Source organism: Bufo bufo, chromosome 1 (assembly GCF_905171765.1).
Source record: "Bufo bufo chromosome 1, aBufBuf1.1, whole genome shotgun sequence".
Lineage (NCBI taxonomy): Eukaryota > Metazoa > Chordata > Amphibia > Anura > Bufonidae > Bufo > Bufo bufo.
The window spans coordinates 838,621,546-838,638,070 of NC_053389.1; the positions used below are offsets into that span (position 1 = coordinate 838,621,546).

The 16,525-nt window shown below is 52.1% G+C and overlaps 1 long non-coding RNA gene across 1 annotated transcript; it reads left to right on the forward strand.

Annotated features, from left to right (window-relative positions):
- Positions 1-1,450: 1,450 nt before the first annotated feature.
- Positions 1,451-15,987, forward strand: LOC120986676. Its single transcript, XR_005775742.1, has 3 exons — positions 1,451-1,605; positions 5,167-5,259; positions 15,796-15,987. It is a non-coding gene; the product is annotated as an uncharacterized LOC120986676 (long non-coding RNA).
- The last annotated feature ends 538 nt before the right edge of the window (positions 15,988-16,525 follow it).

Genomic DNA, 16,525 nt, shown 5'->3' on the forward strand with positions numbered 1-16,525 from the left:
ATAACCTCCAGAGACATTACATCACATGTGACTGATATCAGCCGCTCCTCTTATAACGCTCCAGTACTGATATAACCTCCAGAGACATTACATCACATGTGACTGATATCAGCCGCTCCTCTTATAACGCTCCAGCACTGATATAACCTCCAGAGACATTACATCCTATGTGACTGATATCAGCCGCTCCTTTTATAACGCTCCAGCGCTGATATAACCTCCAGAGACATTACATCATATGTGACTGATATCAGCCGCTCCTCTTATAACGCTCCAGTGCTGATATAACCTCCAGAGACATTACATCATATGTGACTGATATCAGCCGCTCCTCTTATAACGCTCCAGCACTGATATAACCTCCAGAGACATTACATCACATGTGACTGATATCAGCCGCTCCTCTTATAACGCTCCAGCACTGATATAACCTCCAGAGACATTACATCACATGGGACTGATATCAGCCGCTCCTCTTATAACGCTCCAGCGCTGATATAACCTCCAGAGACATTACATCCTATGTGACTGATATCAGCCGCTCCTCTTATAACGCTCCAGCGCTGATATAACCTCCAGAGACATTACATCATATGTGTCTGATATCAGCCGCTCCTCTTATAACGCTCCAGCGCTGATATAACCTCCAGAGACATTACATCACATGTGACTGATATCAGCCGCTCCTCTTATAACGCTCCAGCGCTGATATAACCTCCAGAGACATTACATCCTATGTGACTGATATCAGCCGCTCCTCTTATAACGCTCCAGCGCTGATATAACCTCCAGAGGGCAGGGGGAGATGTCAGACGGTGAGATGGTTGGTGGGCAGGGGACACAGGGGACACTAGAGTTGCAGGGGCTCTGTAAGGTCAGGGGGGCACAGAATTGGACTTGAACACAGGTAATAGGCAGCACCTTCAGGACTTACCCCCCTGTATGTAAGAAGGAAGCAGGGCCCAGCGAGGGCACTTCACACACAGTGACACTGACGTTCCTGAGGTGAAGCCTCTGCCGCCGGCTCTCATCTCTTCCTGCAGCCACTGCTGGTGACATTGGTTGGTGAGACTAGCGCAGCAGTCACTGTCACATAAGCAAGAAGTCCTTCACTATGGAGCCATGCCGCTCTGCTCCTGCTCGCATAGGGAAGGATAGGATTAGGATCGGGACGGGACAGGGAGCTGCCTTGGGCCCCCCAGGAGCAACTGGGCCCGGGGCAGCTGCCCCTTTTGCCCTGCCCCACACTGAAGATAGAGGATCTGTAGAGCAGTATCCATCCCAAAATTCTGCTGGAAAAAAATCACTATTTGAACAGACCCTAAAAGAACAGGATGTACAAGTGGCAGTACCCTCGGCCGGCCACTAGGTGACAGAAGAGCACATATTAGGCATTACTTATAGACACTGCATTACCTCCCACCAGCCGCTAGATGGAGCAGGGAGTTATATCGTGTTGACACTCGGTCCTGACTGCGCCTGCGTCAGTAGTACGCCTCCAGTCAGTGTGCCGCGCGGAGCTCCGAGAGTTGTGGTTTGGCGGGAAAGATGGAGCGCGCGGACTACGAGACCCAGCGGGAGAATCACGTGGACAGGATCCGAGAGGTGAATCACGTGACAGGATGTAATGTACAGCTGTACTACATGTCACCCCGGTGTTATAGGATACACTGCTGTACTACATGTCACCCCGGTGTTATAGGATACACTGCTGTACTACATGTCACCCCGGTGTTATAGAATACACTGCTGTACTACATGTCACCCCGTGTTATAGGATACACTGCTGTACTACATGTCACCCCGGTGTTATAGGATACACTGCTGTACTACATGTCACCCCGGTGTTATAGGATACACTGCTGTACTACATGTCACCCCGGTGTTATAGGATACACTGCTGTACTACATGTCACCCCGGTGTTATAGGATACACTGCTGTACTACATGTCACCCCGGTGTTATAGGATACACTGCTGTACTACATGTCACCCCGGTGTTATAGGATACACTGCTGTACTACATGTCACCCTGGTGTTATAGGATACACTGCTGTACTACATGTCACCCCGGTGTTATAGGATACACTGCTGTACTACATGTCACCCTGGTGTTATAGGATACACTGCTGTACTACATGTCACCCTGGTGTTATAGGATACACTGCTGTACTACATGTCACCCCGGTGTTATAGGATACACTGCTGTACTACATGTCACCCTGGTGTTATAGGATACACTGCTGTACTACATGTCACCCTGGTGTTATAGGATACACTGCTGTACTACATGTCACCCCGGTGTTATAGGATACACTGCTGTACTACATGTCACCCCGGTGTTATAGGATACACTGCTGTACTACATGTCACCCCGGTGTTATAGGATACACTGCTGTACTACATGTCACCCCGGTGTTATAGGATACACTGCTGTACTACATGTCACCCCGGTGTTATAGGATACACTGCTGTACTACATGTCACCCCGGTGTTATAGGATACACTGCTGTACTACATGTCACCCCGGTGTTATGGGATACACTGCTGTACTACATGTCACCCCGGTGTTATAGGATATACTGCTGTACTACATGTCACCCCGGTGTTATAGGATACACTGCTGTACTACATGTCACCCCGGTGTTATAGGATACACTGCTGTACTACATGTCACCCCGGTGTTATAGGATACACTGCTGTACTACATGTCACCCTGGTGTTATAGGATATACTGCTGCACTACATGTCACCCTGGATACACTGCTGTACTACATGTCACCCCGGTGTTATAGGATATACTGCTGTACTACATGTCACCCCGGTGTTATAGGATACACTGCTGTACTACATGTCACCCCGGTGTTATAGGATACACTGCTGTACTACATGTCACCCCGGTGTTATAGGATACACTGCTGTACTACATGTCACCCCGGTGTTATAGGATACACTGCTGTACTACATGTCACCCTGGTGTTATAGGATACACTGCTGTACTACATGTCACCCCGGTGTTATAGGATACACTGCTGTACTACATGTCACCCTGGTGTTATAGGATACACTGCTGTACTACATGTCACCCCGGTGTTATAGGATATACTGCTGTACTACATGTCACCCCGGTGTTATAGGATACACTGCTGTACTACATGTCACCCCGGTGTTATAGGATACACTGCTGTACTACATGTCACCCCGGTGTTATAGGATACACTGCTGTACTACATGTCACCCCGGTGTTATAGGATACACTGCTGTACTACATGTCACCCCGGTGTTATAGGATATACTGCTGTACTACATGTCACCCCGGTGTTATAGGATACACTGCTGTACTACATGTCACCCCGGTGTTATAGGATACACTGCTGTACTACATGTCACCCCGGTGTTATAGGATATACTGCTGTACTACATGTCACCCCGGTGTTATAGGATATACTGCTGTACTACATGTCACCCTGGTGTTATAGGATACACTGCTGTACTACATGTCACCCCGGTGTTATAGGATACACTGCTGTACTACATGTCACCCTGGATACACTGCTGTACTACATGTCACCCCGGTGTTATAGGATACACTGCTGTACTACATGTCACCCCGGTGTTATAGGATACACTGCTGTACTACATGTCACCCTGGTGTTATAGGATACACTGCTGTACTACATGTCACCCTGGTGTTATAGGATATACTGCTGTACTACATGTCACCCTGGTGTTATAGGATATACTGCTGTACTACATGTCACCCCGGTGTTATAGGATACACTGCTGTACTACATGTCACCCCGGTGTTATAGGATATACTGCTGTACTACATGTCACCCCGGTGTTATAGGATACACTGCTGTACTACATGTCACCCCGGTGTTATAGGATACACTGCTGTACTACATGTCACCCCGGTGTTATGGGATATACTGCTGTACTACATGTCACCCCGGTGTTATAGGATACACTGCTGTACTACATGTCACCCCGGTGTTATGGGATACACTGCTGTACTACATGTCACCCCGGTGTTATGGGATACACTGCTGTACTACATGTCACCCCGGTGTTATAGGATACACTGCTGTACTACATGTCACCCCGGTGTTATAGGATGTACTGCTGTACTACATGTCACCCCGGTGTTATAGGATACACTGCTGTACTACATGTCACCCCGGTGTTATAGGATACACTGCTGTACTACATGTCACCCCGCTGTTATAGGATACACTGCTGTACTACATGTCACCCTGGATACACTGCTGTACTACATGTCACCCCGGTGTTATAGGATATACTGCTGTACTACATGTCACCCCGGTGTTATAGGATACACTGCTGTACTACATGTCACCCCGGTGTTATAGGATATACTGCTGTACTACATGTCACCCCGGTGTTATAGGATATACTGCTGTACTACAGGTCACCCTGGTGTTATAGGATACACTGCTGTACTACATGTCACCCCGGTGTTATAGGATACACTGCTGTACTACATGTCACCCCGGTGTTATAGGATACACTGCTGTACTACATGTCACCCCGGTGTTATAGGATACACTGCTGTACTACATGTCACCCTGGATACACTGCTGTACTACATGTCACCCCGGTGTTATAGGATACACTGCTGTACTACATGTCACCCCGGTGTTATGGGATATACTGCTGTACTACATGTCACCCCGGTGTTATGGGATACACTGCTGTACTACATGTCACCCCGGTGTTATAGGATACACTGCTGTACTACATGTCACCCCGGTGTTATAGGATGTACTGCTGTACTACATGTCACCCCGGTGTTATAGGATACACTGCTGTACTACATGTCACCCCGGTGTTATAGGATACACTGCTGTACTACATGTCACCCCGGTGTTATAGGATACACTGCTGTACTACATGTCACCCTGGTGTTATAGGATACACTGCTGTACTACATGTCACCCCGGTGTTATAGGATGTACTGCTGTACTACATGTCACCCCGGTGTTATAGGATACACTGCTGTACTACATGTCACCCTGGTGTTATAGGATGTACTGCTGTACTACATGTCACCCCGGTGTTATAGGATGTACTGCTGTACTACATGTCACCCCATATTCCTGTAGTATAGAATGCTCTTCACATTAATCTGTATATCCTTTGTCAGGGTCTGGAGGAAGCCGCCAAACTTATGTCCACCCTAAACCGCAACTTGGAAGCCTGGGGAGAGACGACCAGAGAGACGGAGAAAGTTTCAGAGGTAGGTACCACCGGACAGACGAGAGCTATGAGCCTGCCCCTCCTCCTGCAGGGTGATACAGACAGAAGAGAGCTATGAGCCTGCCCCTCCTCCTGCAGGGTGATACAGACAGAGGAGAGCTATGAGCCTGCCCCTCCCCCTGCAGGGTGATACAGACAGAGGAGAGCTATGAGCCTGCCCCTCCTCCTGCAGGGTGATACAGACAGAAGAGAGCTATGAGCCTGCCCCTCCTCCTGCAGGGTGATACAGACAGAAGAGAGCTATGAGCCTGCCCCTCCCCCTGCAGGGTGATACAGACAGAGGAGAGCTATGAGCCTGCCCCTCCTCCTGCAGGGTGATACAGACAGAAGAGAGCTATGAGCCTGCCCCTCCTCCTGCAGGGTGATACAGACAGAAGAGAGCTATGAGCCTGCCCCTCCTCCTGCAGGGTGATACAGACAGAAGAGAGCTATGAGCCTGCCCATCCTCCTGCAGGGTGATACAGACAGAGGAGAGCTATGAGCCTGCCCCTCCTCCTGCAGGGTGATACAGACAGAAGAGAGCTATGAGCCTGCCCCTCCCCCTGCAGGGTGATACAGACAGAAGAGAGCTATGAGCCTGCCCCTCTTCCTGCAGGGTGATACAGACAGAAGAGAGCTATGAGCCTGCCCCTCCCACTGCAGGGTGATACAGACAGAAGAGAGCTATGAGCCTGCCCCTCCTCCTGCAGGGTGATACAGACAGAAGAGAGCTATGAGCCTGCCCCTCCTCCTGCAGGGTGATACAGACAGAAGAGAGCTATGAGCCTGCCCCTCCTCCTGCAGGGTGATACAGACAGAGGAGAGCTATGAGCCTGCCCCTCCCCCTGCAGGGTGATACAGACAGAAGAGAGCTATGAGCCTGCCCCTCCTCCTGCAGGGTGATACAGACAGAAGAGAGCTATGAGCCTGCCCCTCCTCCTGCAGGGTGATACAGACAGAAGAGAGCTATGAGCCTGCCCCTCCCCCTGCAGGGTGATACAGACAGAAGAGAGCTATGAGCCTGCCCCTCCTCCTGCAGGGTGATACAGACAGAGGAGAGCTATGAGCCTGCCCCTCCTCCTGCAGGGTGATACAGACAGAAGAGAGCTATGAGCCTGCCCCTCCTCCTGCAGGGTGATACAGACAGAGGAGAGCTATGAGCCTGCCCCTCCCCCTGCAGGGTGATACAGACAGAGGAGAGCTATGAGCCTGCCCCTCCTCCTGCAGGGTGATACAGACAGAAGAGAGCTATGAGCCTGCCCCTCCCCCTGCAGGGTGATACAGACAGAAGAGAGCTATGAGCCTGCCCCTCCCCCTGCAGGGTGATACAGACAGAAGAGAGCTATGAGCCTGCCCCTCCTCCTGCAGGGTGATACAGACAGAAGAGAGCTATGAGCCTGCCCCTCCTCCTGCAGGGTGATACAGACAGAAGAGAGCTATGAGCCTGCCCCTCCCCCTGCAGGGTGATACAGAAGAGGAGAGCTATGAGCCTGCCCCTCCTCCTGCAGGGTGATACAGACAGAAGAGATCTATGAGCCTGCCCCTCCTCCTGCAGGGTGATACAGACAGAAGAGATCTATGAGCCTGCCCCTCCTCCTGCAGGGTGATACAGACAGAGGAGAGCTATGAGCCTGCCCCTCCTCCTGCAGGGTGATACAGACAGAAGAGAGCTATGAGCCTGCCCCTCCTCCTGCAGGGTGATACAGACAGAGGAGAGCTATGAGCCTGCCCCGCCCCCTGCAGGGTGATACAGACAGAAGAGAGCTATGAGCCTGCCCCTCCTCCTGCAGGGTGATACAGACAGAAGAGAGCTATGAGCCGGCCCCTCCTCCTGCAGGGTGATACAGACAGAAGAGAGCTATGAGCCTGCCCCTCCTCCTGCAGGGTGATACAGACAGAAGAGAGCTATGAGCCTGCCCCTCCCCCTGCAGGGTGATACAGACAGAGGAGAGCTATGAGCCTGCCCCTCCTCCTGCAGGGTGATACAGACAGAAGAGAGCTATGAGCCTGCCCCTCCTCCTGCAGGGTGATACAGACAGAAGAGAGCTATGAGCCTGCCCCTCCTCCTGCAGGGTGATACAGACAGAAGAGAGCTATGAGCCTGCCCCTCCTCCTGCAGGGTGATACAGACAGAAGAGAGCTATGAGCCTGCCCCTCCCCCTGCAGGGTGATACAGACAGAAGAGAGCTATGAGCCTGCCCCGCCTCCTGCAGGGTGATACAGACAGAGGAGAGCTATGAGCCTGCCCCTCCTGTGCAGGGTGATACAGACAGAGGAGAGCTATGAGCCTGCCCCTCCTCCTGCAGGGCGATACAGACAGAAGAGAGCTATGAGCCTGCCCCTCCTCCTGCAGGGTGATACAGACAGAAGAGAGCTATGAGCCTGCCCCTCCCCCTGCAGGGGGATACAGACAGAAGAGAGCTATGAGCCTGCCCCTCCTCCTGCAGGGTGATACAGACAGAAGAGAGCTATGAGCCTGCCCCTCCTCCTGCAGGGTGATACAGACAGAAGAGAGCTATGAGCCTGCCCCTCCTCCTGCAGGGTGATACAGACAGAAGAGAGCTATGAGCCTGCCCCTCCTCCTACAGGGTGATATAGAAGAGCTATGAGCCTGCCCCTCCCCCTGCAGGGTGATACAGACAGAAGAGATCTATGAGCCTGCCCCTCCTCCTGCAGGGTGATACAGACAGAAGAGAGCTATGAGCCTGCCCCTCCTCCTGCAGGGTGATACAGACAGAAGAGAGCTATGAGCCTGCCCCTCCTCCTGCAGGGTGATACAGACAGAGGAGAGCTATGAGCCTGCCCCTCCTCCTGCAGGGTGATACTGTCACGGCGGATGTGCACAGTTAACAGATAACACACCAACCAGGCTCTGGACGAGAGACAGGGGAAGGGTCACCTCCTAATTTATCCCTGACCTCTTTCCCTACAATGCTCAGTCCACAGACAAATCTTGATGGTAGATTTGCTGTGTCCACCAGCCTATACTAACAGAACCCTGAACTCCCTGAGATGGTGAAGTGGGGAGAAAGGAGCTGCCAGCTCGCACAGAACCTGGACGGGTAAGATGACATAAACAACCAAACAAGAAAAGACACTTATCTGCTGAGAGCAGGAACAGACAGCCAACCTTCCTTCCTAGCTTCCAAGACCACAATGATGAGTATAATCCGCTCAGAGCACTTTAGCTGGAGACTATTTAAACTAATGACTCCACCCAGTGCACCTGATGCGAGGCCGATCCAGCACAGCATCAAAACAAATACTAGACTCGTGCTGCAATCCTGGCCGACCTCCGCACATCGTCAGAGTGGGGCATGACAGTACCCCCCCCTTCTACGGGTGACCTCCGGACACCCTGGGCCAACCTTATCCGGATGAGACCTATGAAAGGCCCTCACCAGACGGCTGGCGTTGACATCTGACACCGGAACCCACATCCTCTCCTCAGGACCGTACCCCCTCCAGTGAACCAGGTACTGGAGGGAACCCCGCAGAACTCTTGAGTCGAGAATCCTGGAGATCTCGAACTCCAAGTTTCCCTCGACCAGAACAGGAGGAGGAGGCAATGGCGATGGTACCACCGGTTTAACATATTTTTTTAGTAAAGACCTGTGGAAGACATCGTGGATCCTCCAAGTCTGCGGCAGATCAAGTCGAAATGCCACAGGATTGATCACAGCAGAAATCTTATATGGACCAACAAAGCTTGGACCCAGTTTCCAAGATGGCATTCTCAACTTGATATTCCTAGTGGACAACCACACCAGATCACCCACACACAGGTCCGGACCAGTCACACGTCTCCTGTCAGCCATTCATTTATACCTCTCACCCATCCTCTCCAAATTCCCCTGAATCCCCCGCCAGATGGAGGATAAGGCAGAAGAGAATCTCTCCTCCTCTGGCATCCCAGAGGAACCAGACCCAGAAAAGGTACCAAACTGAGGATGGAAACCGTATGCGCCAAAAAATGGCGACTTACCCGTGGACTCCTGCCTACGGTTATTCAATGCAAATTCTGCTAAGGGCAAGAATGAGGACCAGTCCTCCTGATTCTCAGCCACAAAGCACCTCAAGTAGGTCTCCAGGTTTTGATTAGTACGCTCCGTCTGACCATTCGACTGTGGATGAAAAGCCGACGAGAAAGAAAGTTGAATGCCAAGTCGAGAGCAGAACGCCCTCCAAAACCTGGAGACAAACTGCGTGCCCCTATCAGAGACAATATCCGAAGGAATACCGTGCAATTTAACAATATTATCCACAAAAATCTGCGCAAGAGTCTTAGCGTTAGGCAGACTTGTTAGTGGTATAAAGTGAGCCATTTTACTGAAACGATCAACTACCACCAAAATCACAGTTCTCCCGGAGGAACTCGGTAGGTCCGTAATAAAGTCCATGGACAAATGTGTCCAAGGACGAGACGGAATAGACAATAGAAGAAGTGAACCAGCCGGTCGAGTATGAGCAACCTTTGACCGAGCGCAGGTTTCACAGGCTGTCACGTAATTCTCAATGCTCTTACGTAACCCTGGCCACCAGAACCTCCGGGACACCAGATCACAGGTGGACTTACCACCAGGATTTCCAGCGAGAACAGTATCGTGATGTTCCTTGAACACCTTGTATCGTAGGCCCTCAGGAACAAACAACCTCCCTGGGGGACACGAACCAGGAGCCCCCTCCTGAGCTCCCAACACCTCCATCTCCAATTCAGGGTACAGAGCGGAGACCACCACTCCATCCGCCAAAATCGGCGTGGATCTTCTGAATCACCTCCCCCAGGGAAGCTGCGAGACAAGGCATCTGCCTTGACGTTCTTGACCCCTGGGCGAAAGGTAACCACGAAATTGAACCTGGTAAAAAACAATGACCATCTGGCATGTCTAGGGTTCAGACGCTTGGCAGATTGCAGGTAAGCCAAATTCTTATGGTCTGTATACACAGTAACGGGGTGAGAAGCCCCCTCTAACCAGTGACGCCATTCTTCAAAGGCCAACTTGATCGCCAAAAACTCCCTATCTCCAACATCATAATTCCTCTCAGCGACCGAGAGCTTCCTGGAGAAGAAGGCACACGGGACCCACTTGCCAGGAGAAGGACCCTGCGAAAGCACCGCCCCAACCCCCACCTCTGATGTTCGTCAACCCAAGAGGCATTACCAGGTTCTCAAAATGACCCTCGTGCGTATTAAAGGCCGTTTTCCACTCATCCCCCTCCTTGATCCTGATCAGATTGTATGCTCCTCTCAAATCCAACTTGGAGAACACCTTGGCTCCAACAATCTGATCAAAAAGATCAGAGATCAAAGGCAGGGGATATGGATCCCGGACTGTAATAAGATTCAGCTCCCGGAAATCCAAACACGGTCTCAGTGATCCATCTTTCTTCTTAACAAAGAACAAACCTACAGCCACTGGAGACTTAGATGGCCTAATATGACCCTTTGGTGGTCTCAGTGATCCATCTTTCACGGTCTCAGTGATCCATCTTTCTTCTTCACGAAGAACAAACCTACAGCCACTGGAGACTTAGATGGTCTAATATGACCCTTTGCCAAACTCTCGGCGACATACTTTCGCATGACCTCTCTCTCGGGTTGAGAGAGGTTGTAGAGCCGAGACTTAGGCAACTTAGCCCCTGGAATGAGATTCACAGGACAATCATAGTCACGAGGGGGGCAATTCCTGAGCCCCACCCTCCGCAAACACGTCCGAAAAATCTGAGAGATACTGAGGCAAGGCCGTAACGGACACTTCAGAAATAGATGTGACAAGACAATTATCCGAACAAAACTTGCTCCAACCAATGATTTGTCTTGCCTGCCAGTCTATAGTTGGGTTATGTTTAGACAACCATGGCAACCCCAAAACTATTGGAGCTGGCAAATCCTTCATGACGAAACAGGAAATAATCTCAGCATGTGAATCACCCACCCTTAAATGAATACCATGAACAACGTGAGTAAGGCTCCCTTGAGAAAGAGGGGAAGAATCAATGGCAAAAACACGAATCTCGTTCTCTAACGTGCAAATACTTAGTCCCAAACCCTCAAGAAACAGAAAGTCAATAAAATTTACCCCAGCACCACAATCAAGAAAAACATCAACAAACACATTTCGAGACTCTAGCGCCACCATAGCTGAAAGGAGAAAATGGGAACTGCAGGGAACTTGCATACCAGTCTGCTCCACCACACCATTCATACTACCAAGTGTGAGGGAGGTTTTTTTTTCTTTTTCTTTATCACTCTCCCCTGAGGTTCAACATACGGACAAGAAAAAACAAAATGACCCCTCTTTCCACAAAAGAAACATAAATTGTGCGCTTTACGAAAGTCTCTATTATCCGAATGGAAAGATATCTGACCTAACTGCATGGGTTCCTCTCCTAGGCCAGAATAACAAGCAATATCTCCCTGGGCAGCTGGTGGAACAAAACCACACGCGGGAGGAATCCCCTGCACGGAGGGACCCTTACCCCTCTCTCTGATACGTCTATCCAAACGTATCGCCAAAGACATTGCGTTTTCCAAAGTACCTGGGTATTCATGAAAAGCCAGGGCATCCTTCAACCTTTCAGATAACCCCTGACAAAACTGGCTACGTAACGCGGGGTCGTTCCACCCTGACTCAGTAGCCCACCTCCTAAACTCCTAATCTGGGTCATCGTAAATCAATCCCAGGGCTTTAAAAAATTCCTCCACCGACCGGAGAGCCAGAGAACCGGGCGGCAGAGAAAAAGCCCAGGATTGCGCGTCCCCTTTCAGCAAAGACATGACGATACCCACCCTCTGATCTTCATTACCTGAAGAAAATGGGCACAAACGAAAGTACAACTTACATGATTCCTTGAAACGGAAAAAATCATCAGTACCCCCTGCAAATTTCTCCGGAAGAGCGACTTTAGGCTCCCCAACAATTTGACCTGTACCTGAAGCCAACACCCTCTGACACTGTGTGACCGAACTAAGTAGATCCGCAACCTCCAGGGACAAACCCTGCATGCGGTCAACCAGTGCATCAATTGACGCCATCACATAAACGCTGAGCAATGGCAGTCACAGTAAGGCGGATTATAATGTCACGGCGGACGTGCACAGTTAACAGATAACACACCAACCAGGCTCTGGACGAGAGACAGGGGAAGGGTCACCTCCTAATTTATCCCTGACCTCTTTCCCTACAATGCTCAGCCCACAGACAAATCTTGATGGTAGATTTGCTGTGTCCACCAGCCTATACTAACAGAACCCTGAACTCCCTGAGATGGTGAAGTGGGGAGAAAGGAGCTGCCAGCTCGCACAGAACCTGGATGGGATAGATTACATAAACAACCAAACAAGAAAAGACACTTATCTGCTGAGAGCAGGAACAAACAGCCAACCTTCCTTCCCAGCTTCGAAGACCACAATGATGAGTATAATCCGCTCAGAGCACTTTAGCTGGAGACTATTTAAACGAATGACTCCACCCAGTGCACCTGATGCGAGGCGGATCCAGCACAGCATCAAAACAAATACTGGACTCGTGCTGCAATCCTGGCTGACCTCCGCACATCGTCAGAGTGGGGCATGACAGATACAGACAGAAGAGCTATGAGCCTGCCCCTCCTCCTGCAGGGTGATACAGAGAGACGAGAGCTATGAGCCTGCCCCTCCTCCTGCAGGGTGATACAGACAGAAGAGAGCTATGAGCCTGCCCCTCCTCCTGCAGGGTGATACAGACAGAAGAGAGCTATGAGCCTGCCCCTCCCCCTGCAGGGTGATAGACAGAAGAGAGCTATGATCCTGCCCCTCCCTCTGCAGGGCGATACAGACAGAAGAGAGCTATGATCCTGCCCCTCCTCCTGCAGGGTGATACAGACAGAAGAGAGCTATGAGCCTGCCCCTCCTCCTGCAGGGTGATACAGACAGAAGAGAGCTATGAGCCTGCCCCTCCTCCTGCAGGGTGATACAGACAGAGGAGAGCTATGAGCCTGCCCCTCCTCCTGCAGGGTGATACAGACAGAAGAGAGCTATGAGCCTGCCCCTCCTCCTGCAGGGTGATACAGACAGACGAGAGCTATGAGCCTGCCCCTCCTCCTGCAGGGTGATACAGACAGAAGAGAGCTATGAGCCTGCCCCTCCCCCTGCAGGGTGATACAGACAGAAGAGAGCTATGAGCCTGCCCCTCCTCCTGCAGGGTGATACAGACAGAAGAGAGCTATGAGCCTGCCCCTCCTCCTGCAGGGTGATACAGACAGAAGAGAGCTATGAGCCTGCCCCTCCTCCTGCAGGGTAATACAGACAGAAGAGAGCTATGAGCCTGCCCCTCCCCCTGCAGGGTGATACAGACAGAAGAGAGCTATGAGCCTGCCCCTCCCCCTGCAGGGTGATACAGACAGAAGAGAGCTATGAGCCTGCCCCTCCTCCTGCAGGGTGATACAGAGAGACGAGAGCTATGAGCCTGCCCCTCCTCCTGCAGGGTGATACAGACAGAAGAGAGCTCTGAGCCTGCCCCTCCCCCTGCAGGGTGATACAGACAGAAGAGAGCTATGAGCCTGCCCCTCCCCCTGCAGGGTGATACAGACAGAAGAGAGCTATGAGCCTGCCCCTCCTCCTGCAGGGTGATACAGACAGAAGAGAGCTATGAGCCTGCCCCTCCTCCTGCAGGGTGATACAGACAGAACTATGAGCCTGCCCTTCCTCCTGCAGGGTGATACAGACAGAAGAGAGCTATGAGCCTGCCCCTCCTCCTGCAGGGTGATACAGACAGAAGAGAACTATGAGCCTGCCCCCCCCTGCAGGGTGATACAGACAGAAGAGAGCTATGAGCCTGCCCCTCCCCCTGCAGGGTGATACAGACAGAAGAGAGCTATGAGCCTGCCCCTCCTCCTGCAGGGTGATACAGACAGAAGAGAGCTATGAGCCTGCCCCTCCCCCTACAGGGTGATACAGACAGAAGAGAGCTATGAGCCTGCCCCTCCTCCTGCAGGGTGATACAGACAGAGGAGAGCTATGAGCCTGCCCCTCCTCCTGCAGGGTGATACAGACAGAAGAGAGCTATGAGCCTGCCCCTCCTCCTGCAGGGTAATATAGAAGAGAGCTATGAGCCTGCCCCTCCTCCTGCAGGGTGATACAGACAGGAGAGCGCTATGAGCCTGCCCCTCCTCCTGCAGGGTGATACAGACAGAAGAGAGCTATGAGCCTGCCCCTCCTCCTGCAGGGTGATACAGACAGAAGAGAGCTATGAGCCTGCCCCTCCTCCTGCAGGGTGATACAGACAGAAGAGAGCTATGAGCCTGCCCCTCCTCCTGCAGGGTGATACAGACAGAAGAGAGTTATGAGCCTGCCCCTCCTCCTGCAGGGTGATACAGACAGAAGAGAGCTATGAGCCTGCCCCTCCTCCTGCAGGGTGATACAGACAGAAGAGTGCTATGAGCCTGCCCCTCCTCCTGCAGGGTGATACAGACAGAAGAGAGCTATGAGCCTGCCCCTCCCCCTGCAGGGTGATACAGACAGAAGAGAGCTATGAGCCTGCCCCTCCTCCTGCAGGGTGATACAGACAGAAGAGAGCTATGAGCCTGCCCCGCCCCCTGCAGGGTGATACAGACAGAAGAGAGCTATGAGCCTGCCCCTCCCCCTACAGGGTGATACAGACAGAAGAGAGCTATGAGCCTGCCCCTCCTCCTGCAGGGTGATACAGACAGAGGAGAGCTATGAGTCTGCCCCTCCTCCTGCAGGGTGATACAGACAGAAGAGCTATGAGCCTGCCCCTCCCCCTGCAGGGTGATACAGACAGAAGAGAGCTATGAGCCTGCCTCCCCCTGCAGGGTGATACAGACAGAAGAGAGCTATGAGCCTGCCCCTCCCCCTGCAGGGTGATACAGACAGAAGAGAGCTATGAGCCTGCCCCTCCCCCTGCAGGGTGATACAGACAGAGGAGAGCTATGAGCCTGCCCCTCCTCCTGCAGGGTGATACAGACAGAGGAGAGCTATGAGCCTGCCCCTCCTCCTGCAGGGTGATACAGACAGAAGAGAGCTATGAGCCTGCCCCTCCTCCTGCAGGGTGATACAGACAGAAGAGAGCTCTGAGCCTGCCCCTCCTCCTGCAGGGTGATACAGACAGAAGAGAGCTATGAGCCTGCCCCTCCTCCTGCAGGGTGATACAGACAGAAGAGAGCTATGAGCCTGCCCCTCCTCCTGCAGGGTGATACAGACAGAAGAGAGCTATGAGCCTGCCCCTCCTCCTGCAGGGTGATACAGACAGAAGAGAGCTATGAGCCTGCCCCTCCCCCTGCAGGGTGATACAGACAGAAGAGAGCTATGAGCCTGCCCCTCCTCCTGCAGGGTGATACAGACAGAAGAGAGCTATGAGCCTGCCCTGCCCCCTGCAGGGTGATACAGAGAAAAGAGCTGTGAGCCTGCCCCGCCCCCTGCAGGGTGATAGACAGAAGAGAGCCTTTAGCCTGCCCCGCCCCCTGTAGGGTCGTACATGTTATGCTGTGGGTCGTATAGTTGTCGGGGGTGTTCTGACGGGTGTTTGTCTCTCTGCAGGTGTGGATGCAGTTCCAGTGTCGGCTCGCCCTCTTGTCTGAAGCTTTTGCGGGGTGTACTCAGTGACCCCGGTTTGGGGTGTCATACTGAACAGGAAATTGTTTGCAGTGGATTGGATCCGTCAGCGCTGTGCGGGGGCAGGGATGGGGCTGGATCACTGCACAGGACAGTAATAAAGTTGATCCTGCCGCACTTATGTCTGCCGCACTTTTGTCTGCTCTACGTTAACAGCTGCTTTCTGAGTGGCTTCCACGTGTCTAGAGTAGTAGATGTAGTTCTCACATCGGCCACCAGATGTCAGCAGCAACAGCACACCCTGCTGACCAGACAACACCCTGTGCACATGGTCCCACAGCTGCAGTTCTCCCTCCTGGGCTCTAGGTGGCGGTGTACAGCAGCTGTGGACATGCGCCACCCACTGACTGGCTCAGATCTCTGCTTGCTGTCAGTGACTGATACGGCTTAGACCAGCCTAATACTTCTCACTGCTGAGAGTCTGTTTCCAGTGCACACCTCCTAGGCTTCCAACTGATACACTGTAACAAACTGTCAGCACAAAAGAGGGATTTGTGCTGCTGAAAATTAATACTATGTAACAAACCCTCAGCTTTGTGAACAGGACATGCCTCCATTACCTGACAGCAAGCAGTAATATGGAGATTGAAGAGGCACACAGAACGTTACAGCCTCATATACACATGACATTCCCTCTCCAAGAAAGATGGCCGCC